The sequence below is a fragment of the Copadichromis virginalis genome, linkage group LG15, assembly GCF_057382275.1.
Source record: "Copadichromis virginalis isolate Kocher_CV1m ecotype Utaka linkage group LG15, C_Virginalis_male_GT1.1, whole genome shotgun sequence".
NCBI classification, from domain to species: Eukaryota; Metazoa; Chordata; class Actinopteri; order Cichliformes; family Cichlidae; genus Copadichromis; species Copadichromis virginalis.
In genome coordinates this window covers 23,069,620-23,096,663 of record NC_140632.1, presented here as the reverse complement: position 1 = coordinate 23,096,663, position 27,044 = coordinate 23,069,620, and the positions used below count along the sequence as shown (strand labels likewise).

The 27,044-nt window shown below is 41.0% G+C and overlaps 1 protein-coding gene across 3 annotated transcripts in view; it reads right to left on the bottom strand.

The window, feature by feature from the left end:
* The window catches only part of hivep2a (HIVEP zinc finger 2a), a 123,469-nt gene that overhangs the window by 62,691 nt on the left and 33,734 nt on the right, over positions 1–27,044 (bottom strand). Inside the window, exon 1 of one of the 3 annotated variants that reach the window (XM_085432543.1) lies at positions 13,165–14,132. The exons of the other annotated variants lie outside the window; for them this stretch is intronic. The gene's annotated coding sequence lies outside the window, so the exon portion shown is untranslated. Of the gene's footprint in view, positions 1–13,164; positions 14,133–27,044 lie in introns of those variants that run through there. 3 annotated transcript variants of the gene reach the window in all.

Genomic DNA, 27,044 nt, shown 5'->3' with positions numbered 1-27,044 from the left:
CTGCTGTGTGTGTGTGTGTGTGGGGGGGGTGGTCCTGTGTATTTTTCTGAGAGAGTCCAGTCACAGGAGTAACAGGAAATAAACAGGATGCGGTCGAGGAAGTGGTCACAGGAGGTGCGAAGAAAAGAAATCCTAACCCTTTTTAGTGTTGTAAACCCAGACAACAGGAAGACACACTAGAAAATAGAAGAGAGGAAGAAAAAATAGTGTTGGATGGACAGAGAGAGAAAGAGAGCCATGAAAGTCGGGGTGAGAGAGAGATTAAAAGTAAGAAGGTGACAAGATAAGATGGGGAGAGAGGAAGAAAAAAATGGAGAAAGGCAGAGGAGCTGGAGAACAAAGGAGGAGGAGAGGAGACAGGCGGGGAGAAACCTTAGAAAAAGAGGAAGAGTAGAGAGAAAGACAATAGTGAAAAAAAGAAATGTGGAGTGGGATAAGAAGGTGAAACAAAAGGAAAGACGTCGAGGTTGAGAAGATGAGGGGGAGAACAAGATTGAAAGAAAAGTACCAAAAATAATAAGAAGAGTAAGTACAACAACGACAGAGATGGATGGGCGGGGTTAGGCAAACAGAGTGAAAGAAAGCTGCACAGAGAGAGAGCACGAGAAAGGAGGAGAGGAAGAGCTGAAGAAGGAGAACGGGAGGAGGTGAAAGAGGTTGCTGCACAAACATGGAGGAGACAGGTGGCAAAGGGAGGGCCAGACAGAGGAAGCAAGAGAGAATACTGAGGGGAGACGGGAGGATGGTGTAAAGACAGAGGTGGCAGTGGGGGAGAAAGAAAAAGAGGGAGAAAGAGAAGAAAGAGGAGGGGACAGGCAGAGGAAAATAGAGATGTGTAAACAAGAAAGAAACAAGGGTGTAGAGGAAAGAAAAGAAGGGAGACGAGAGAAAGAATGAGACATGGTAAGAGGGGTAGCGGGGAGCAGGAAGTAGCGAACAGAAAGAGGAGGAAGGAGTGAGTAATAAGGGGGAAGAGAGGAGAGAAAGAAACCTCTCAGACAGGAAAGTTCCTTCTATTCATCTGATTTGTCGTCTCGGTGCCACATGGTTTCAAATATGGCTGAGAACGGAAACACACGCGCGCGCACGCAAACACACACCACATATACTATTTACACACAAACAAGAGCGGAAAAGACCAAAAGAAATCCAAACACATACCAACAACGTAATAGATGGAAAACAACAAAACACATACACTGAGAGAAAAGTGTACAGTCATATGTGTCACTCACACACACACACACACACACACACACACACACACACACACACACACACTGTGTTTGGAGATCAGATTTTTCCAAGTCGTCCTCTTGCTCCAGTCTGCCAGGAGCGAGGCAGGGAAAAAATTACGACGACGTTTTTTCTGTTTCATGTCTGTCAAAACACACGTGCAAACACACACCGCACACACATGGCGAGGCTGACTCGTGTGTTTCCATCCGTGTGCATGCATCAAGGAAAACAAAGTCAACCAGCTGCGCCGGATCGAGTCTCTTTTATTGGACAATTCCTAACAAGATGATCACACTTAATCTACAACGCAGCCTCTCTGCATGTTTTAGCCATAATCCTGTTAGGCTGAGTCCAGTGAATGATTCCATGAGAGCCTAACATGAAACCGATCAGCTCCACTTATTGATTGTAAAACCATGCCTACTGCTACACCTGATGAGGAAATTCATTATGCTTCCAGACTCACAAAAATGCCAGAAAATAATATTTAAACCAGCTGCATCACTTCTAGAAATAATCATTTTGTGCCATTTTGCCCCCCAAAAATATTATTACAACTGGTTAATCTGCATTTAATGATCTTGCCTGATCAGTCGTATTCTGTTTAATTTCTCAAATCATAGCAATTGATAACTTAGATTTTATCCTCAATAAATGACAAACTAACATTCAAATAAGTGTCAATTAGTTTATCATTAATCAGCTATAAATGGGTTAAAAATAGATAAAGTTAAGCAGATTTTAAGCACTATTAAACCCTTATCACATAAACACAGATGTATAAACAGGGTGAAGGAGGGGTGATATAAATTCCGTAGTCTTAATCAGGTTAACCTCATTAGTATGACTATAAACACACTTACGGGAGGCAAATGAAGCTGATGCAAGTTGTGTGACACTATAGGCTTTAAAGGGAAAGCCCATGAATTATTTCTCTAGAGTCAGCAAGAAAAATATAGTTCAAGTAGCATGCAAGATTTAATTTTTAAGTGATACAAAAACACAATGAAGCAAGCAAGGATTTGAAATGCGTTTGCCATATTTCTCAAATTTTTACAAAGATATGTATTTCTGAGACCTTACAAACCCAACAAATGTTCTTCAACAAACAAAGAGCCTCTTTTCTTAAGTGTGAAAGGTGGTCAGTGGGCATAGCGTTTAACACACATTAGCCATACAAAGGAGAACATTGGATTTGTTGAGGGGTTGCGTTTAGTTGTGGACTGACACCCAACTGGTTTCATGAACTTGATTGGAATGGCCATTGGATCAAAACAGTGACGCCAGTGCAGAAATGCCTTGCACACTCCATGTTCTCTAACAGCCAGCAGGGGGCGAGTTATTAGAAAAGCAAGTCAAAATAGTTTCACTCTACTTCTCACTCAATATACGAACTCGGTAAACACCTTCCTGGGGTGTTTATGGCCTTGGTTGCTAGCTTTAAGTGTTGTTTTCTACAACCCGATGGTCATTTTGTACATTTTGGTCCCATTCAGCTTAAATCTGATGATAAACTGGGTATGCTTACCACTCTGTCATCTGTGGTGTAATCTGTCTCTCAGTCAGAACCTCTTGTCTTGTTTCAAAACTAAGAGGTCAATGGTTGAATTGCTCGACTAAGGGATCAAAAAAGTACTTCACATACCAGCGAGTGATGTTAACTATCTTTTTTGGATAGAGTCCATGGATGCACTGGTTCACATTTGAGGCAGTGGGATGTGGAAATCATAATACAAACATTGTGTGTGTGTGTGTTTACATTGTAATTAAGGATTATGTCACCCCGCACAAAACTGTGACTCATTTCCTATTCATCAACTAACTTACAACGTGAAATTCTTCAAAAAAACAATCATATTTTTAAAGGGACGGTCCAAAATGATTCTTGTTCTAAGGAAAGCCCGAAATACATGTTTCTTTAAAAATGTAATTAGTCATAGCCTTTAATAAGAACTCACGGAGAGAAATGCCAACACCAAAGCTGCTTTGGGACAGGTGTCTATTTCAAGGTCATCTCAATAAGAGTTACCTGGAAAGAAGCTCTTCCCTCACTACTGGTAGGTTTTTCCAGGAATACAAGGAGTGTGAACTAAAAACAATGCAGTTTAAGGTGAACAAACTTCTCTTTTTCGGTCATCCAAATACATTTTTTGTATTCCACAAACGAGATCATACTCAAATTGTTTCAATATTTTACTTACAGTACTGCTCGTTGAGTGTGGAAAGAATGAGGAAAGACTGGGAAAGGAAAAAATTCAGGAGAGAGCGCGAGAGAGGGGATGACATGAAACAAGGTCACAAGTTGGATTTAAATCCACAACATCTGGAATACATGACTGGAGGGTGGGAAACTACCACCAGCCACCAGCCAAACTCTGGCAACTTGTGCCTGTGTCTGGTAGGCTTGGCTTCTGAACCAGCCAGTTTTGGCAGGTAACCAACTCTCATCTGGAGTTTGATTCTGCTCTAAGTAGCACATTCAGCTGCCAAAATGAGGAAAGAAGCAAGTGAATTTTGGAATCTTTTAACCGCCCTAGGCTGGCAGATAAAGATCTTCAGCTTTCTTCCCATCATTCCCGATAGTCTGCTCAGTATGCTGCCCAATAAAACCAAGTTGATGTAAAAAACAATCCTTAAAGCCATGTGACTTTGTGAAAGCAAGAGATTAAATCCAGCTAATCACATCCTTCTCATTCAGCTTCTTTTCCTACCTTCCTTCCAAACTGGAAGATGGAAAGATCAAGGTGGAGAGGGCAAGGAGAAAAAAAGAGATGTGGAATATTCCTTTGTTGATTTTCCACTGAGTGCAGAATGGGAAGTTATAGGCCTGTGGGCTAGGAACAGTTTGGATTCTATTCTCATCTCTTCCCCATTCTCTTTATTCCTCTTCTCTGATATTATTCTAGTCTTTCCAGACGTGTCCTACTTTTATTATATTAATGTGACAAAACACCCATAAAAAACACCCACTAATCAATCCATCTCCCACAAATAAGGAATCTGAAACAGCCTGGCAGCAATAAGAAATTCATTAAGTTTGCTTCAAAACAAGTGTCCAGTCAGCTGGCTAAATGCCTTCTACATATCATTCAGTTTTTCGTATAATAATTAGAAGCTGTTAGAAACAACAACGAAAAGTTTGAATTTTTGTTTTTCCAGCCTATCAACCAATTAGCTCTTGGCCTCTCGTGTCTGCTTAAGCTGTCCCGTCTGACTATTTCACCAGATATTTTTATTTTCTGTTTTGTTTTTTTAAATTGTGCAAGTCGGCCACAGCTTCTCTCACTCGGTCAGAGTATTAATTAGCAGTAACATAAGATTATCTTAAAGTTGCTACATTGTTGGTAGTTGTATCCACTTTTCATATCAATGACACCACAAGTGATTTTGAAGTTAGATTTTTGGCACCAAGTAAACCAAACCACTGAACAGGTAACCAGGCCTCTGGTTTGATTTTCCCCATTAGTGACGTTATGGGACTTGAAGCACTCATTTTGCTGACTTTGGAATTCCAGGTGGATAAATGTGGAAACAATCATGTTATGCATACACGTGATGCTAATAGTGGTAGATACGCATTGGTATTCTACTTAGACTGATCCAATAACATTGATGATATTTTTTTACATTAAATTGGAAATAATATTTTATTTTATAGAGATTTTTTCCGCACTCAGTTTTTTTCTATTCTGCTCCTATAGGGGCAGCACAGTGTTTTGGTAGTTAGCCTTACTGCAACTAGTCCTTGGTTTGAATTTGAGCCAGAGCCCTTCTGTGTTGAGTTTGCATGTGTCTCCTGGCAACTACTGTCACTGTGCCCTTGACCCGGGCATGAGCTTACAGCTGCAGACGCTGTATGATAGCTGCCCACTGCTCCCAACCTTTAGGATAGGTTAAATGCAATAAATCTCCTTACAGTGATCCCTTAAGCGATCACTGTAAGGAGATTTATTCCATAAACTTAAATATTCACATTCAATTTGATCTTTTAGAAGGTGTTACGTGTCTATCATAGCTTGTATTAACCTAGAGAACACATGTATTTTATGTACACTCAGACAAGGAGCCACTAATAAGATAAATACCTACTTGCCCAGCCAAAAACAGTCTAATCCTTCCAATTTAAACCGACTGAGCAGAAAAGCAAAGTTTCCGAAAAATGTCTAAACATCTTAGCAAAGCAACAATTTTTTGGTTTCTAATTCCCACCAGATTAAGAACATGAAGTTTTGACCATCAAATTTTCCAATCAAGTATCCACAAATTCTGTACGAGCCCCTTTGAACCTGAATACTGATGTACTGTATGGCGCTGTATTTTAGGATTTTATGGTGGTCCTGCAGTACACAGAGAAGTATAGAGAGAAGCAAAATAACACTCTTTATTCCACTCTTAAGCTGCTCATTATAAAGGCAGACACTGCACACACACACACACACACACACACACACACTGATACACACATACAGTAACCTCCAATCTGACAAAAACACATAAACACACATATGCAACATGCAGCTCTGCTCCTTGAGATTTAACGCACACACACACACACACACACACACACACACACACACACACACACACACACACACACACACACACACACACACACACACACACACAGACCACAGAGGAATTTCCTAGTTTCATATAAAACTGATAATGGGATGTGTCCCAGCGGGAGTGGAAAATCAGAGGTGACTTACGAGCCTCCACATTCCAGCCGCACACACATACACAGCTCTTTTCCTTCATCACACACTCACACACAAACACACTTACTTTAACACCTTGGAAGAAAAGCAGAAAGAAAGAGGGAGAGGTAGAGAGGGGAAGTTTGGCAGGGAGAAAACAGTTAAGTTTCCACGTCCTCGCTGGGCCTCTTTATCGTTTTTCTTTCGTTTTGACGGAGAAGGAAGGGGAGGCAGAAACATAAGGCCATTCCTTGGAAGTCAGGAGGGCCTTTTCGAACATGTTGCTGCAATGTGCAGCACAGTTAGTGTAAAGAGGTGACAATGCAGAGTCCTGAAGAGATGCAATCTAGGCATGGGAAAGAAAAGGAACCGACAAAGGAAAGAGGGGGACAAAGCAAAAAATAAATGGAATGTAGATGAGGGAGAAACAAGAGAAGGAAGATCCAAAAGGAGAGAAAGATAAAGGAAAGAACATGAGTTCAAAGGAGAGATTAAGTAAGAAGAAAAGAGCAGGGGGAGGTGACAAGAACAGAGAGAAAACAAAAGGAGTATGGAGGAGTTGAGAATCAGAATCAGAATCAGAATCAGAATACTTTATTGATCCCTGGGGGAAATTATTTTTGAACATTGAAACGATAAGTTAGGCAACAGAAAACATTTGATGACAAAGCATCTCCATCATCAACCATTAGCTTTCGTTCTTTCAGTTATCATTTCTTCACTTAAGTGGACTTTTAACCCCCATCCTTCATTTCTCTGCCCTCTGCTCCACATCACTCTTTTCATCATGTTTCCTTTTCACTCCATCAACACCTTCTCCCACCTGCGTCTTATCCTCTGTCAGTTCTTCTTTAATACTACTTCATCTTCTCTTTCATCTCTCCTTTCCCCCATTAATCAATCACTCTTTCCATCATCTGCTAACTCTTCATCACCTTTTTTTTTACCTCTGTTACACACTCCTCCACCTCATTCATTCCTCCATTCTGCTTCTATTCTTCCCTCATCTCTCTTTCAATGTTTCCATCTCTCCCTCCATCAAGCTGGAATCCCTCAGTAATTATTTTCCTTCTTTTGTCACTCCACCAACATCCCTCCACCCCTCCCAGCCTCCATGTATTATTTCTGTTTCATCTGTCCTTCGCTCTAACCCTTTTTCCTCCCTCCATCTGTGCAACCATCTTTCCTGTCATCCCTCCATCATGACGCTCTGTTCGCCAGGCAACCAGAGGCTATGATATGCTGCCACTACCTGCTGCGGGTGCGTGTGTGTGTGTGTGTGTGTGTGTGTGTGTGTGTGTGTGTGTGTGTGTGTGTGTGTGTGTGTGTGCGTGTGTGTGTGGTCCTGGCAGTGTTTGGAGCACAGAAGGTATAAGGGGCTTATACCTGCAGAGAGAGAGCAAGAGAGAGAGAGATGACTGTAGAGTGAGGTGTAAAACTGGACGTCAAGGTGATACAGCCACCTGTCCTGCTATGTGTGTGTGTGTGAGATAGTGAGTGTTAAGGATAATAGAAGGAAACATGAGTTTTGCAGTTGATTTGGGGTTGAAGGGGAAAGCACAGTTACAGGTCTGAGCAATGTGCTAACCTATTAAAAGTAGGGCCCCAATATTTATTAAAAGGCAGAATAATACATGTAGTAACTCTTAATTAATCATGTGAAGCATTAACCATCAGATTTAGTAGCAAAGTTCATTATTATTTACCTCTGAAAGGCTTAATGCTTTTTGTCTTTATAGTCATTTAACTTATTTTGATAGCAAGTTTTCCTGAAATATAAATTATATATTTAACTTCACTGTACATATGAAGCTGAGATTATTCAAGCAAACCAATGACTGGCAAAGTAGGTCAGACCTCACGGGGTTAATTTGGTCTTATTGGCTGGAAATGCAGTTCCTTTAAACAAAACATTTAGTTACTCTGTTACATTTAGTTACTCTCAATGTTACTCTGAAAGAAAAATAAGATGTCAACTTTTCTTTTCTTGGGTTTTGAAATAAAACTATAATAAAAAATGAATGAATTTAAAAAATGCCACAAAGAGATGCTTTTTAACCACCTGAGCTCTCGTTTGGGATAAATTTTTAATTTCTCCAAGCTTAGTTGGACCTGATAATAATATATAAAAATGAAGGTACCTCTTCTAACATTTCATTGCATATGTTACATAAAAAAAAGTATGTCCTCGTGACGACAGTGGGTTTATTTCACGACATAACGCCACAAAGTTAATGCGGCTTAACAAAGTATAAAACACTGTTGAGCAGAATGGATTACAAAGTGCTATATGAAGACTCAAGGTCTCAGGACGATAAAACCAGGCACTGAGGGCCGACTATGAAACTTAACACAATGACATAGTGACTTAGCAGTCATGCCCTACATCAGGATGTCAAACTTGTCTTATATCTTGAGCCACATAAATGATATATTTTTGTTAATTCATAGAAAATGTTCTTTTTCTTCTGTGGACTCACAAAAAACCCCCAAAACAGACAGAAAATTTGTGAATTTTCTGTCATTTAATTTTTTTTATGTATTACTTAATTACTTTGGTTTAGTATGAATGGCAAATGAAGAGCATGTTAGATTTACTTGATTCAATAGTGGACATTGATTGCACACAGATGTTTTGCTTTGGCAGAAACTTAACTATGTTAAATCAACACAACTTATTCATATTAAATAAACTGGTGCATTTTGTGTTGATAAAACATGATTGAAACATGTTTAGATGAAGTAAGTTGAGCCCTTGGAATATTTTAATCCTTCACAATTTTGTCATTTTATTCCAACACTATTCAATAACCTTTAGCTCAATACTACTTGGTGACTTAAATACTACATGTTGTCTTTATATTAACATATTGTTCAACAAAGGAATGGATTTACAACAACTTCCTCCCTTTATCTGGGTTGCAGGGGCATGACCCCAAAGTGATAGGTTAAGAGGCAGGGTACACCCCAGACAGCTCACCAGTGTATCACATAGAGACAAACAACCATTTCCACCAATTAACCTTACTCTAATAACTGCATGGCTTTTCACTGTGGGAGAGAACACAGTGCAAACTAACCAGCTTGTGGCTTTGAACCCAGGAGCTTCTTGCTGTGGGGCAACAGCACTAACGACCACGCCACCAATCCAGGGTTAACATGGCTTATCAAGGCTTGATGCACAATTTTTACGTTTTTGTCCTTGACAGGTTCAACCACAAAAAATGGCGACAGCATATGCGTGGTGTGTGTAGTTGTCTGCCTCTAGTTGTGTGATCTTGTGAATTTCAACTAACCACTCTTACTAGATTGTATCATGTCATCTCAATGAGATCAAATTAAGTTGTTGAATTTCATACATATACTACATGATTTAATTACGTTCACCATAGAAACATGAAATTATTTTGTTCAAATTACAAGTTAGACTTTTGTAAATGTAACAACCACCCATTTTCCTTTTTTTCAGTATTCTGAAAAAAAGTAGAGGCGGCTGCTCAACTTGAATGAGATGGATGCCTTCCTCAAACCATGATCCAAAGTGCGCGAGCCAAAATCACAAGCAGTGTCGCAGGATTTAACATTGCTATATTATTGACTTACTTCACTGAACATGACATGAACAGTTTAATATACCCTCTCTGCATATCATGTAGTTTCTACACTATATAGTTACACTTAACTTTAAAGCATGAGGCAATTGTGTTAAATACACACAAGATGCTTACATAACTCCAAGAAATGGGCAATCCCTTTTTTTCAGTGTGCAGGGCCTGGGAGTGCTCTATCAATAGGAAAGGCTGTAAATCCTATGAAAATATAGTATAAATAAAATTGAAATTTGAAATCTATTAACTTTGTCGCATTTTCCAAAGCCGTCCTATGTTTAACACCACTGCCTTATATCATCCACATCAACTGCCTGACCTTCTGTATTACTGCAACTAGAAGTATTAGTTACCCAAAAAAAAGTGCTGTATGAAAAAAGACTCGAAATTAGGTATTCATCAGGAAAGTATTTACTGCGGTCACAGATCCAGTGAGTAGTACTGTAATCATCTCATAGACATCAGTATGAGTCGCCCCCGCTGGTCATTGGAAGATTGCAGCTTTAGCCCCCCCCTTTACACACACACACTTGCCTATACGTAAAGATCTGCTACCCCAATATTTAATCAAAAGTGTTTCAGAGTTGCTCACTAGCAGTTACTCTTCAGCTTTGTGCCACAATCAACAGCTGTAATGGTCAACAGTAGGAAGAGTGAACTCAAACTGTAATAAAATAAAAATATATTTTAGTTGTTGAGTATGAATGTTGTTTCTTGACCCTGGAAATTTGATTTATTTTACATTTTTTTCAGCTATTTGCCATTTCTTTAATTACCATTTCATAAGTTACTAAGGACATCTGTGTTGCAAACTGCTGTTTCCTAACTTTGCATGCTACCGATTCCATCACCGGCACTGTATGTGCATTCAAACTAGTCAAAGCCTAATTTCCTGTAGAGAAGAGAATCTTTTTCAGAATCTTTTTCAGAGAAGCAGTTCCGGTCCCAGACAGACTTTACCAAGCAACAGCCACACAACACGGCCAAAAATAAAAGCACACAGTGTGTGAGGCTCGATATTCGCTCTGTGGACGAGCTGTTTCTGCGGGATGATTTTCATACCGTACGCAAATGAGTAGAGGCCTACCTGGAAGGAGAGCAAAAACATTCAGAATTTTTAAACACTGCACTATTCTCTGGGCAAATGTCAGCTCCAATATGAATTTGTGTTTTTAGTGGGAAATGAGTTTAAACAAATATGACTTTCCTCACTAACAGGCATTCATCATCAGTAATACGATGACTAAAAGTTTATAACCCCAGTGAGCTCTTCATGTGGGGAACAATGTGGTTAAAGTGAATAAACTGAGTTGTATAACGGCACATTTCTGGGAAGCAAGGTCTTAGAAAATTCTCCTCTTCAGAGTCACAACTCGCAACAAAATGCATTTAAATGAACAGTGTTATCAGTGCTGAAGAAAAGCAATTGAATGTGGCCTTCACCCACTCACCCGCCTCCGGAGCATCACACCGCTCATGCACGTAAACACACGCACACGTGAACTGCAAACACACACGTGCACATACCAGGGCAGAAGCAGCACACTTCACTGTCTGAGAATTTGTGAATGGAAAAATGGTTTAACACACTTGGCGGCAGAGCGGCAAGACTTCCTACGCTTTAGGACCGGAGGGACTGATCATCTCTTGGTCTGCCTGCCTGCTCTGTCTGTCACTCTGTCCATCAGTCAGTCCGACTGTCTGTCAAATACATATTTGTATAGGAGCCTTATCGCTTGTGCTAAACGGCTGTCTCAGAATTTGCCTGCACGTCTGAGTGTCTGGCTGTTTTTGGCTGAGTTAGCAAGAGAGTTCTTTTTCAACCTCTTCTGCCAGGCGTTCTGTCTGTGTGTCCTCGTGTACATTTGTTTACCTGTCTGTCTGTCCGTCTGTCTTTTTCAATGTGTTTACTTGTCCGTCTGACTGCCAGCTCGTCTGACTGCCTCTGTTTTCGAGTGACTTCCTATGTCTGCCAGTCTCCTTTCTTAGTTCCCAATCTCTGTCTGTCTGACAGCCCGTCTCATGTTTATGTCTGTCTGTCACTTTATTTGTCTTTTCAGCTACAGTATTTACCGGGCTGTCTTTCTAGAAAAAAAAAACAAAAAAGTTAGACACACAACTGCATCCTTTTAACTGTCTTTGTCTGTCACTAAATTCAGACTGTGTAGGATGTAAATGGTGTAATAGAAACCTATTTTTTAAAGCATAAATGGGAGCTGTTATGCTTATTTTCTTGTCTCTATACTTTACGTGACTCACACTTCAAAATAATCCGTATGTATCTGCAAGTCCTCGGTTCCACTGTCTTAAACAAAGGTGTTTTAGCATCTCTTCCTTTAAGCCTAAGTCTTCTTCTGACGGGCTGTCCCTCATAAATAGAACATAGAAATGACCATATTAGGGACCCCCCCCCCCCCCCCCTCCCTCTCTCTATGATGTCATACACAGCGAAGAACAGAAAAAAACTATTTGAAACTGAGCATTGAGAGCAGTTTGAATACTGAGCTTTTGCCTCCCAGGGATTACTTGTGCACGTACTGACCTCATTTTTCAAAACTTTAACTTGGGCAGCCACCCTTTTAACACACCTATACACAAATATGGAAAAGAGGCATGCTAAATTGGACTAGGCATACTTTAATATATTTTCCAAAGTACAAAAATCAGATGATGAGAAGAAAGACAGGGCGACGATGTGAACCAGAGAAGAAGAAGGTCAAATAACATGTATGAAAATAAAACTCATTCTAAGGTTATACTGTGATGCCACTTGTAGTAGCAAAAGGGAAGAAGCAAAATAATAAGTAATGAGACAGTGAACACTGTCAAGAAGTATTAGTGGAAGAAAGAGGAAAATAAAAGAAAAAGAATGGCATTAATAGAAAAGAACCAGAAGGAGAAAAAAAGCTCCAACAGGGGAGAGCAAGGTCACTGTAATCGCACCTCTTTGCTCTGACAGACAAATGGCAGTGTGTGTATACAAGTGTGTGTTTGTGCTGTGTGTACTAGAGTAACTTGTTATGCAAGGGACGTCCCAGCGGCAGCGAGGGAGACATGAAACATAAATACAAACACACACAGGCGCGCGCGCACGCGCACACACACACACACACACACACACACACACACACACACACAGAGTTCAGCCTGTTTTCTTGTAAATCACTGTGCTCAAGGCTCAAGAGGACAAGCACACTAGGTGTGTGTACGTGTGTGTTGTGGTGGCACCCCTCGGTTAATGGAGGGAACTGACACCGCTGTGTGAGACAGTCAGCTGTCTAGTTTATATGTGTGTGTGTCCATTAACAGCATCCTGGGAGGAAGAGGACAAGAGAGAGAGGGGGGGGGGGGGGGGGCAGATAGATAGATAGATATTTATGATGAACTACTTTATGTCATAGTCACCCTTCTTGCACACATATTACAACACACTGTCATTCACAGCCGCGGACGAGGACATCCCCCCTGCTTGGTTGCTACACACAAACACAATCTCACACAAACACACACACACTCACAGGAAAGCACCCACTTGACTGAAAAAGAAAGCAAGGCAAAGCAGACGAGAGCAGGGAAAGGAAGAAGAAGCCTGGATATGGACAGACAGACTTTGAACCAACCTGGCCGGCTCTCCTTTTCTATCACCGAAAGCATTCCTCTGTTTTCGCTCTCCCTCCTTCCATCGCCACGGAAACAGACACACCGACCAACCGGCCGACCGTCTCCTTCTCTCTCTCACGCATACACACACTTTCTCTCACATGCACACACAAGTTCAAACCCCCAATATGAAGTCCAGTTTGTCAGCAGCCACCCATTCATCCATGCCTCCATCCGCTGCTCTGTCCGTCTGCCACTGTGTGTGTTTACATCTGAGTGCGCTCACTCGTTCACCAGGCAGGCATGTGAGCGTGTCTCAGTCGGGAGGTGTATGTGTATGTGAGTCTCTCTCTCTCTCTCTCTCTCTCTCTCTCTCTCGCTCGCTCGCTCGTTTTCTGTGTGTGTGTGTATATGTGTGTGTGTACAGCAGAGTGGGAGCCCTAGAGAAACACTCCTCTTGCCACAGGAGTAAAGCCCAGGCATGACGCAGAGCCAGAAATAGATGGAGGGCCCCAGCAGGGGGGGAGGAGGCGCCAGGCCAACGCATATGGCACTTTTGCAAGGACATGAAGAGTGTGTTGTAATATGTAATACACAGTATATGAAGGCAACTTAAATGCACGCTTATATTTAGACTTGAAAGGGGTGGCCAGCATATGCACTTTTAACAATGACAGCATTAGTGCGGAAAATCAATTTTATAGCAGTAGAATAACGTTTCTGAGCAAAGGAACTACAAAAAGTGCAACTGGCTGTAGTGCACGCAGAAGACCAGATGCATCAAATCTGACACCAAACAGCTCATCCAACTTCCTGTCCCTACATATAGAAGACTTATTTTGAGGATGCAAAATAAGGCACAAATGACCACTTTCTCATCATTGCCACATTTTAATTTCCAAAAAGCCAGACTTCGCAAAATCTCAGCGCAGACTGCGCTGTAAGCACAATGTATAAACGCAAAAATGTGAAACTGATCAGAAGAAAGCAAAAACTACCACTGCCGTCATTATAACTGCTTTACAAAAGTAACTCGTGCACTCTGTAGCATCATCGATCACACCTGACTTAGACAGACTGACAGAATCCAAAGTGATGTGCACCTCTGTGGTTTTTTAATCCAACCAACAGCCACTGAGTATTCCCTTGAAGCATGCATTTTCTTTTTCACCAAAACCAAGATGTTTAGACATTTACTCACACACTGTATCATGATATAACACACAATAAGACACACACAAACTTTTACAGCTTCCTTACTGAGCATTTCCTTATTTTCTGTTACACACATACAGTTACAACTTTAGATGTTCACATTAAACAAAGTTTCAAATAATGTGGGCTATGTACAAGTGATCCCTGTAAAGCATTAATGCACAGTTTCAAACTCTGTTTTCCTACTTTTGGCTCTGAATAAATCCACAAAGAGGTGATATTACAAATTTCAAGCACTGAGATCTGTGCTGTTCAAACCATCTGTTTATGAGAGGCAGCCAATCAGAAGAAAGACAGCTTTAAGGGATAAGAAAAAAGAGGCTTGTTTTAGTCAGAAAATAAACTACTTTGCTTTAAACAGTCAGCTTACAATGTTTTTTTTTCTATTTCAGCATGGTTGATGTCAGCTAGAGGGAATTTCCTTATATGATCATCTCCAGTGCTGCCCGTGTTGCAGCTCAGAACACCGCAAACCAGTCAGTCTAACTCAGAAAGCAGCCATGGATGCTTCCTTTCAATGGAAAATACATTATTACACTTTTTAGTGTGTATAAAGGCTGTTTTTGAAACCTCCACAAAGGCAAGAGAAGGAAGCCCACAAGCATTGAGTTTGGTTTGTGGAAGAGACGTGAGGGGCAACCAATCAGAAAAAAAATGTGACTTTTAAGGAGAGAGAGGCTTTAAAGAGACAGGAGCTAAAACGGCAAAGATTCAGACAAAGAATTAACAGAGGGCCTGCATAAAAAACACAGTATAAAAGGTACTCCAGAGGAGTCCAAGAACAAAAATAGGGAGCTAGAAATTAGCACAAGTGGAGGTGTGAGAATATAAAGACGGGAAGCATAATAATCCACATAAAAGCAAAAGAACACATTACAAGTGAAAAGAGATTTTGAAAAACCCCACACAAACACATATGCAAATACTGGATACAAACACACAGGAACTGAAGAATCTACATGCACAAACGGGTAAATAGACAGAAAACATCTGACTGTACTCTATATGTGTGTCTCACTGGAACCACAATCCATGCTGGTGTGCACTGGGAATACTAAACTTCAATGCATTTGGTATTATTCAAGCACAATGGGCTAGCCTCCGCTCGCTGTATGTGTGTATGTGCCTCACGCAGTGCAGTATATTTGTAAATCCCAGCACTTTGCAGCCTGCGCCTGGTTTAACACTGATGTATACACTATGTATTATGTATTGCTACACACACATATACGCACACATAAAGATTTATGAATTATGCACACGTGCAGCCTGGCCTGCTCTCTATAAATAGTCCTTGTTCGGTTTAACTCAGCACAAGTCGCTGAGTGTTTTTCTTTTAATTAATACAGTTACATAGTCTGCTGGATTAGCAGTTACATTTCAATTAAGCGGCAAACAATTAGTGTTTTTTTTTTTTATATTTAAGGAACAGAAAGCGCAAAAATATGGCCACGCACACATACACACACACTTCCTCTAACGAGGCCAGATAGATGTCTGTTCTCTCCTAAGCATTAACTGCACATTTATAATTCAGTGCTTTATTGTTGACTATCAGCTATCACACCACACAGACTTGTTAACGTGCACACACATGCATACAGTAACACACAGAGACACACACACAGTGAGTAGCGACTGCTGGTTATGAAACAGCTGTTGAGTCGAGAGAGCTCTGTATGTATTTGAGCAGTGAGAGTGCAGCTTACATAAATACTTGATCATATCTGGATTGCTCTCAGTCTGAAAATGTATAATCCGCCTTGTTAGGATCACTCGCCAAGAAGATAGAGCAAGAGAAAAGGAGCAGAAAGGCAGGGGAAGAGTAGGAAAACAAAAAAGAAGCATCAACTGTCAGAGCGGGGTGGATACACAGCTCAAAGCGCATCACTTGAACATGTCATTCATCAAAAAACACCTTTTGCATTCAACAACTACAGTTCCCAGCAGGCTTTGACACCCCTCATTTTCCAGCATTGTCATGCCACATCATGTTCGCACTGTGGGAGTTTGGAACATTCATGCATTATTCCAGTATATAATCCCCCAAGAGCCACACCGCAGAAGTGCTGTCTAAGTTGTCCGTGTTTGTCCTGAAGTATATTTGGAGCAGCCCCGTAACAAGTTAAAACAAAAAGAATTAAAGTGGAGAGGTGAATCGTTTTAAATTAGATTCAACAGTCAAATTAGTGATAACATCAGATTTGGGCACATTTTTCATTTTCATGTGCCAACATTAAACTATTATCATTAAAATCACATGCACAATGTTTCATTTTCAGTATGCAGGGTTACTGTCATTAAAGGATGCAAAACACAAGCCACCCAAGCATATGTGGCCATTTGTTTCTATTTTTTCCAGACAGTAACTCGGATCATTTACTACCGGACAATCCCCTCAGTCTTATTTTATTCTGCTAACCAGCTAGGTCTGGTCCTTACTGTGTTTTCCTAGAGGTAGGGTGGTCAGGTGGGCAGCACTGTGGTGCAACAGTTTGCCCTTCTGCCTCACAGCAAGAAACTCACCAATTCAAACTTTCTGCTCAGCTGGGTCTTTCTTTGTGGAGTTTGGATGCTTTCCCTGCGCTCCTGTACCTGTGTGGGTTTCCTCTGGGTGCTTTGGTTTCCTCCCAGTCCAAAGACATGTTTGTTAGGTGATTCCAAGTTGGCTGTAGGTGTGGATGCTAGAGTGTTTGGTGGTCTGTCTCCCTGTGTTAGCCCTGTTAGGGACTGGTGACCAGTCCAGAATGTACTCCGCCTAGTGATAGCTAGGCTGAGCTGACATAGATCTCCTACAAGTCTTAGTTAAGATGTTAAGAAAATGAATGGATGGATGGATCTAATAGGGATTACCATCACCAGCTGAAATCTGTCTTCTGGAGAGCTAGTTGATTTATGCCTCTATATTAGTGAGGTGGCTGTGGCTTAAGAGGTAGAGTACTGGAAAGTCAGTAGTTCAATTCTCCCACGTCTTTGTGTCAAAATGGCATTAAAAGATAACAAATTAGCAAGTAAAAAAAGTGTAAAACACAAATCTCCCACATGAGTCATGAAAGAAACTCAGGATTTATGACAGGACTACCTCTGGGCACTTAGTTTTCCTGCATCAAGACACCAACATATATCTCTGTGACTCTGCTTCAGAATGCTTGTACTCCATGCTCTGGCATGGGAACCAGTTACTCATTCTTGACGTCACCCAAAAAGCACTGATTTATATTCTGTTTACTCAGTAGGTAGAAGCAGTCATCAAAGCGACACAGCCACACCTTTTTCTCTCATCAAAGATGTGAATGGTGATTCAGAGGTATGGAAACACGTTAAAAACGGCTGATACTGAAAACTAGACAGTCCGGTTAAAATGAAACACATGAAACAACAAAAACTTGCCCGGTGACAATACAGTACGCCCGTTCCTTTTTCTAACTTTCAGTAGCCGGCAGCTGAAGTGGACCATTTTCTACCCATTGGATACGTTTGACTTTACTGCCTAAGCCGTCCATCATCTTGAACTGTCACTGAAATCAGCGTCATTATCATTTGAACTGGTGTTTTTTAGAGTGAACTAAGGAAGAGAAACTGGGTCAGTAAGACAGTTAGATACCAGTAAGACCAGTACGTACGCAAACTTAAATTTAAGACCGTCCAGTCCACGTTTGACCGGCAGGTGGATCTTGGGAAGTTTGTTATGGAAACACGGCTACAATGTGCACTTAGCAGCAAGGGAAAAAACACTTTGAGGAAGTAATAAATGATTCATTTAAACAGCATAAAATAAAGAGTGAAGGGGAAGTGAGCATGATAAATGTGAGGTGGAACAGATGAGTGTTCAGATTATCATATAGGATGTAGACCGTGACCTGATTTGGATCCCATAATCAGGGAAAGTAAGAACAGAACGTAAACCTCTGGACGGAGGCCGTTTGTCTTTCGTGGCCATTACAAGCCGCTGCTCACTCTTCTTCTTTGTTAATGGGGAATATTAATTTCCTGTATTCCATCTTTACTGCATTAATATTTGATGATTAAATATGGCCGGGAGCGTCTCAGGCTCATTGCCAGCAAGGCTCTGTCTCAGTCTTGGTTTGCATTCAGTTTCCCAAAAAGTATTTAATTTGTCTGTTTTATTGTAGCATTTGTCTTTTGCTTTGTGTCTTCCTCTGTGTGTTTTCTTTGGTCAGTTAATCAAGATAAACCCTTGAAATGTCTTCTGTTCCAATCTCTCACTTGCTCCCTTGGAATTATTCTCTATCATGGGTTTCTTCCTCTCGGCTCCATCCGTCGGTCTTAAGCCTGTTTCAGGCTGACTGTTGCCAACAGGATCCCAGGGCTTTACTTCCTTTTCTTCCCATGAGTGACGAGGCATGATGTGGATCCAGCCAAAAACTCTAAAACTGGGAGTTGTCAACCCAGCAACAGTTGTTCAAACAAGTGATATCCCACAGCCAGTTGTGGGTGGATTTAGCCAAAGAGAGCTCAGCTCTGAAGTGGAATTATTCGTGTATGTTGCTATTCGTCTGTCCACAATAGTCACCATTTCCAAACAAGTTATTACTTTCTTTGATTTATAATGCTATCTTAGACCACATTTACAAACATATGTTGAATCCATACGCTATTAACACATATATTTTACATTCAATCACATATTTGTGTCTTTGTTTGTCTTTTCGCAAATTCGTGTTGGTTTTTCAGGTGCAGGAAAACCGGAAGCTGTATGGTAACTGTCAAAGACACCACAATGAAAAAGAGCAAAGCATGAGTGCAGACAGGCCACGAGGTCAAGCTAAGCCACAATCCTGCCAGATTAGTTCATCTCAGTGTCAGCCCTCATGCGCTGCTAGCTTAGCTCATGCCCTTCTATGTATCTGATTGGCTCACACAGAGTACTGCCTTCAGTTGTTGTGCCCCTGCAAGCCACTTTTCAACCCACCTCCTCTTACTGCTTTTCATTTCCTCCGTGTCTGACTAAGTCCCTGTCATGCCCGTTGTCCCTGATGCCTCCTCTGGAATGTGTGGGGGGCACGCTGCTGCTTTCTCTGCCCATCGTTCCATGTTTGAACACGACAAGGTGAGCAGGCCCGAAAACAGGGCCGTACTACTACAACTACTATTATGCAGACTACTTTAACAGTTTCACTACAAATATAATGTACTTGCTAGCTCACATTTATGAATTCCAATATTCCAATAAAGTTGCGCTCAGGGCGCTCTCTCGCTCGTATAGATTACTGCTGTTTCATGTCGTTTTCACACTTCCAATGAAGAATCAATGGCTACACGTCTTTTTCAGTGAAGCAGCTTGTCGATGAATGACGGGCATGACGCACTACAAATGGAATGTGAGCAGACCAATGATGCATTAAGTGACTTGTAGCTAGCATTGTAGCTTCTGATGTTTTTTTCCAACTTTGTGGCTCGTACGTGGATTACTCCATCCATCCATCATCCTCTGCTTATCCAATTCAATTTACTGGGTGAACTGAGAGGTGGGATAAACCCTGGACAGGCCACCTATTTGTCACAGGGCTAGAGAGACAAATAGGTTCATAGAGATGAACAACCAATCACTCACATTCACACTTATGACCAATGTAACACACTTGGCTTTGGATTGTGGAAGCAAGGAGAGAACCCAGGGTTGGTAGATTTGGATCTTAACAGTTACAGAGATTACTGCTGCATCGTTTCGGTAATTTTGTACTGGACATTGTGTGTGTTTGTGCCTTCTGGCTTTTGGAAGAATTAAAGGTGTCTTTTGGGTAATGTCTAAAAAGGTCAGGGCTGCAGTGCAAACAGCTCATAATATGTGTACGCAGCGCAAATTACTCACTTGGATCATTTACCACACCATCAGCTGTCTACTGTACGCACGCCCTCACCTCCTTCTCCACTTTCCACAGCTTTAAACATCGACCAAAACGAAAGATATCCTGAAGCAGCATTTAACACACATTAATGTGCACAGACACCCACACACACAAATACCGGCATGCAAACAATTAAGACTGCCTGCAAGTGCCCACATGCGGAGTACACACACACACATACATACGTGTATAGACAACAAAGAGCAGCCAGCATCTTAGGAAGTAGAGCAGAGAAAATGCAGGGCTGTTCTTTCCACAGCAGAGCTTCTCCACAGCAAAGCACCATGGGAAATATGGCATGGTCACAACAACAGGGTGCTTCCCTTCCCGACACTTGGAAGACCCGCATGAGCGAGCGTCTTCTCCATACTTTCTACCTTTAATTTGGATTCTTAAATGTTGCATTTGACATGTTCTTTCCACAAAGATTTTCCATATTTGAGAAATTATCAATATTGTTTTTCACTTTGATTTTGTTAATAATATTTTCTTTTATAAAAATGCCACACAGATAAAACCTCTCTTAGCTCAACACAGAGGAAGAGGGAGCGAGAGAGGCACCACTTTAGCCTCTAAGCCATGGGGGACCCAGTAGAGTGTTATGCAACTCAGCCATGCCAACACACACACACACACACACACACACACACACACACACACACACACACACACACACACACACACACACACACACACACACACACACACGCCAGCTGTCCCTGATTCCAGCAGTGAAAACTATCTCTATGTCTATTTGTCTATCTCTGCTTCCCTGTCTTTCCATCCCTTCCTCTCACTATCTTTCCATCCATCTCTCTCGGTCAATTTGTCAATCCCTTCTCTAATACACTGCCAAAAGTACGTGGACACCCCTTTCAAGCTTGGATCAAGTCTCTTAGTTTAGTAAACCTCAATGCCACGGCATACAGAGGTATTTTAGACTACTTGATTTGGTTGGTTGGATGTTTTTTCTCCGGCCCTGCCATAACATCAAAATTCCTGCAGCCAGGATTAAAAGGTGACGTCACAGTTCCTATGTCCATCTGTCATATACAGTCTATTTTCTTGACTGGAAAGCACTTTAGGTTAATTCCCATTGTGATTTAACTTGATATAGGATTAACATTTGTGTGTGTCCGCATACTTTTGGCTCTGACTCCCTTTGTCTAACCTTTCCATCTCCCTTCAGTACTTCTCTCATCTCTTTAGTCCCATTTCTTCCATCACTTCACACTGTCTCTCTTTCTCTCTCTCACCATGTCGGTCTGCAGAGTTTCATGTTGCCTGTGGCACCTGTCGCCCCGTGGGGGTGACACAATGTGCGCACACACACACACACACACACACACACACACACACGGGGTTCGACTTACTCGAAAAGGTGGTATTCATTATTAGAAGTCTTGCAGTGTGTATAGGGGGCTTCCCAAGCATAACACACACACGCACACACACAAGTACCCATTGCCAGCAACCTTCCCAGCAGGGCAAATGAAGACTAAGCACAACCCTTCGAGTTCACCCTCATTAAAGAGACTGTTGCCTGCGTCTCAAACACACACACACACAGCAGTGGCCGGCTGCACAGGTACAGCGGACAAAAGCGACTGACGTCAGCTCTTAAAGGTTACCATAAACCTCCCTTGGTGAAAAACACAGCAGATCCAGCCCGATTCCAAAAAAACACAGTGTTTACCCCAAACTTCTGTTCATTAAAGCCAAACCTCAAAACACAAAGGTTATCCCTGACTTTAATTACAGAAAATCAACACAAAACTCAAATCACCCCACATACCCGCATTTCAGAGGTCACACCTGTGACGCAGTGCCTTGATGGAAACAGTATGACAGATATAAAGATGAAAAGGAAGACTTCATCACTACGCAAGCAAATTTGTCCTTACAATGCAGTCAACAACCGGTTGTTGGAGAATAGTAAATTTGGTAAAACTACTTGATTTTCAGATAAAAGACCAGACCTTTCTTTAGCTCGTCCATTAGTTTCTGTAGCTCTAAAAAAAATGCCTGTCTTCTTAGAAAGAACATGGTTTCCTGTTCCCATCTAACAATAAATGTGATAGCTGAAATTCTTAACAGTTCTGCTGGCATTTAACATAATTTCCAACAAGCCCTCACCACTGCTATGTTTTAAGAGTCTCGTGGGAGCTGTACCTGGTTTATACAGTTATTCTTTAGGTAACAATTCAGGTTCTTGAAAAAATGTCTAATTGTATTCATTATTGTGAGAGTAATCGCTCAGTTATCTGCATTACTATGTAGAATAGAGAGGTAAGCAATACGATTTTAATAAGGAAAACTGGTCCCAGTGGTGAGCAAAGGAGGGACAGCATTCACAGAAATGCAATTTGGAAACCAGCAGCCATCATGTGATAGAGATTTATCTTCAGATTGAACAGAAAATCTTGCTCTGGCTACAAAAAAATAGCCATTGCTCCAACTCACTGAAAGGTCCCCAAATTGTAATAATAATGACATGTAAATCTGGACCATAAATCTGGTAACTGTAATAATCCAGGATTGGATAAAGTCTGCCCAGAATTATGTGTGAAGGTGCCAGTATAGTATATGAAGGGATCACTGATATGCTGAAAGGCTACTGCGATGGCCTGGGTTTAAGTTTCCCCCGGGCCACTTCCTGCTAGTAACCTTTGTGTATTTTTGACATATTTTGATAATGTGAATTGTAATTACACAAAAAAAAATCTACAATATGATTTAAGATTTTACATCTTAACGTCTGGGAACTTTAGTTCAATGAGCCAGAGTTTGCCCACTTGCAGAATAGCTTCCTGAATTGCAAATATGGTTTCTGACAAATGACCCCGAGTTAGCCTAAATGCTACTGGTATGAATCCCCTAACACACAGACAACCTGGCTTTCAACCAGTCAAAGGAGGCTAACATCTGAAACCTCTTTTTAAAATGCACCCAGAATATTCTGCACAATTTTGGCTGAACCTTAGTGACAGCCATCTGTCTGTCTGTTTGTATTTCTGTCTGTTCAGCTATTTGTCTCTCTGCATCATCCGGCCCAGGCTTGCCCCACGATGCTAAAATTATTCGGGCTGTCCCCGTGGACGCTCCAGATATGTGCTTGTTTCACAGAAGCCTCTTTGAGACATCAGGGGTATCCAGTTTAGTGTTACACAAGTAAACCATGCCAAAGCACACACATGCACAGTCACATAAAAAGTCTGTGATAAATAGCAGCATGACAGGACCAGGAGGGCAGAGCTGTCCATCACGGCTGACTGAGTCAGAATAACTGACAGGCTTCAATACGCAGGTCACTTTCACATGTAAAGACAAAAAAAAATCAGACCGCATGTGCCCTCGGATGTGGGGTCTTAAGAGGAATGTAATCAAGGTTTTAAATAAGGAGTCTTTCCAAGACAAGATGAATTTTAAAATGAGTTCCCCAATTCTTAGTTAATTTCAGTCCAATTTGAGTAAAGTCTTTTTCTGCATCGTGCCAATTCCCCGATGCCTTTTATAGCAATTATAAAACAGCTCTTGTCCTTTTCCAGATGGGTTTCATCTGTGTGTGTTTACCCATGAGTTTCATTGTGTACCTGTGAGTTGTCATGGAAATGTGGGGGGAACATTTTGTAATAAGATCCTGTGAGGTGGGACACACTTATCAGCAACAGTCCAAGCTAAAGAAGTGACATGTTCAGCTTGTTTATTTAGAGCCACACCACCTTCCTGACTTCCTGCATCACAAAACCAAAAAAAAAAAGCATAGTAATCAAAAACAACCAAAGGTAATGCTACCATGAAAGCATTAAGCTTGAATAAGGTAAATTTCCAGCTCAGTTACTGGCATAGGAAGTGCTTTTCAGACTTAAATGACCCAATTTGGCTGCATTTTGGATCAATCGTTGTTAAATAATGAAACAGTATATGTGCTTTAATTCATTTAAGGTTATATTTAACAGATCTGCTAAGGACCAAATTATCTTTATTATGTCCTGATATGTAAAACCTTTGATTTTAAAGAGGGTGTACTTTCTTTTTACTATGATTGAACAATTAACATAATTAATATTATGTTTTTAATGTGTCTGCAGTATAAAGAATTGTGTTGTGGTCACTGTGATAAAGACACGTAACAGTGGACTAAAAAAAACTTCCATTAAAAACAAGTATTGAAAAGTCTTATGTGTGTATTATAAGTTAAGTGGAGACGATTCAGTTTGATATCTTCTAAAACATGAAAGTTATGGCACTTTCAGCTTTGAGGGTATTTAAATTTTTTACACTTCTACAGATTCAAATCTACTGAGAAGTAGTTTGTTAAGAGACTCTTACCTTCTCTTCCCCTGTGCTGACAAGAGGAGAAGCTGCCAGGCTGACTCTGTGTGTGCTTGTGTCACTCAGTCAGCCAGTGGTTCGTTAACTAATTAGTAAGCTCGTTTATCTCATTAGGCTCTGATTGATCTGCCAGCTGATGGACTGGCAACTGAGCGCCCCTGTGTGTGTCTGTTGTACGTCAGACGGAGCGTGCTAATCGATATTAACAACACTGTGAAGAGTTTAATTGTTACGCAACCTCATTATCTGGCAGCGACTGCACAGAGGGGAAGGATTCCTGTGTTACACCAATGTCAGCAGAAGGGCAGACTTCCTGTTACTGGCAGGAAATTAGGTCAGGTAGCACGACTAGCTGGCTGCCGGATGATATCTGAATGCCAGGATGCACACCAACACACATTTACATGGGCAGTTGGTATTAGTGTGTTCCACTGGAAGAGTGGCAATGTGTAGGACTTTTGCTTAGTATTAATCATTTAAAGAACAAGCTAGTCACCATGAAACTTTATCAAACAAAAACTGAACATCCTTTGAATCTCACTCCTCAAAAGTGGGTCCTTACCGTACAATATAGAGCACCCACAGGTGACTGTTGTTGCTTTTTGGTGCTATATATTAAAAATAATAATAATTAAACTCAAATTAATGCAATTGAATTATTGATGAGTAATCCCAGTCCCTTGAAAATGACAATAAAAAAGTAAATAGTTTCTCATGTACTTCAGTATCCCCGATTGCCAAAACCTGCGAGAACAAGGGCATCAAAGGTTAACTTTCATATTGTTGTTAAATTCGTAGCTAAAACAATACGTCTCGCGTCATTTTCACTTTACTATTACTCCTTTTTTTCTACCTTTTACACTTTCAAATGTGCGCACAACAACACAGCAATTTTCTTTTCTGCCTTTGTGACTTCCTTTGTACCTTTTCCGTCATGTATGTCGATTCTCCCAACACAACATTTCTGTCTCAGTTTTTTCTGAATTTATTTTTGGCTTTTGCCTTTTTTAAATAGCAACAATTATAGAGAAGACAGGAAGGTGGGGGGAGAGAGAGTGGGAGGCTGACATACAGGAAAGGGTTCAGCCTACAGGTCCTGCGCTACACCAAGTGAGCTATGTGGCACCTGGTTGTCTCAGAATTTGATAGATTTTCTTTGTGTAGAGATTAGATGCTATGAACGAGTTTGTTTTTCCATTTTAGCTGCTTCTGTTTGCCAGACTCACTATGACTTACTTCCTCCCAGAAGTGAAAGAATGGAAAGAAACAAATAAATGTGCAGCATAGCCAGCTGACGAGTCACCGGCTACTTCCCGACAAATACAAATTTAAGACAAGTTGTTTACCACCAAAGTACAGATTCTGGCAACCCAGAAAACTTAAAGCATGTCAGGAAAGCTTAATTAAGGTGGCGTGGAATGTTTTTATTTTGTTGTTTTTCCTATAAGAGGGAATGCCACACATTCCCACCTGGCAGCTGCCAGTATAACCACAGCTTTGCTCAACTGGGAGCTCTAGCGGGGCAGGCTTTTGACCTTAGAGTGTAAAGCTTGACTGGCTGCTGCTGCTGATCTTTACAGAACTGAAAATAGAGTCAAATGAAATAGCTAAGTGGCCTGATCTGTGGTATGTTAGCAGCAGTGCTGGGATCTTAATGGGAAAACATTGCTCTTTCTTAATAAATCAGTCTGCACCACATTTCCTGTTTAATGCCATTTCTTAACTCTGTACATGTCAACCACACGCGTTCACTACTTCCAAGAAAAATAAACCTACAACATTGGTTTTACGCTGATGCAATGTAGAGGAAAAGCAGTCATACTTTCATGCATTTGTCAACCTGACAGTTATTACAATGCTGCAGTCACAGAAAAAAAGCAGAGCTCTACATGAATATTACAGGCAAAAAAGGGAAATCAAAAGCCCTGAAAGTGAACTTACACCCATCCACCGAATCAACAATTATTAGTGACTTTCTTTCTTTTGCATTCTGTTTATTTTGTAGCCTTTTTTTAACTTGCTCGTGTGAACTCTGCTCCAAAGCATTAAAATTCCCACAAGACTTGAAGGCAGCATGAGGCAAGTGAGTTCATGCTTTTGAGGAAACAAATAAAAATGTGGTGAAAGGGGCAGTTTTAACATCAGATTCCATTTAATTGTCACAGACAGTAAACCTCAGTTCTGAACTGCATTATGGGAAATGTAGGACATTTCAGGACAAAATAAAAGGCCAGATATCTCAGACCCTTCTAGATTAAATTATGGCAGTTCCTTTCTTGATCTGTCCCTCATGAGTCAGTCAAGTTTTAGTTCTCAAGTTTCCCTTTCATGAGGATAATCTGAACAATAATCTTAAGCAACCGTTCAAGACAAATCTTTGGTAGTAAAGCACCTGAAGCAGTACAAGTCAGCAAAAAAAGCTGACCTTGTTTGACAGCGACATCTAATGAAATGTCTGCAGTCCTTCCCTCCGTTATTTT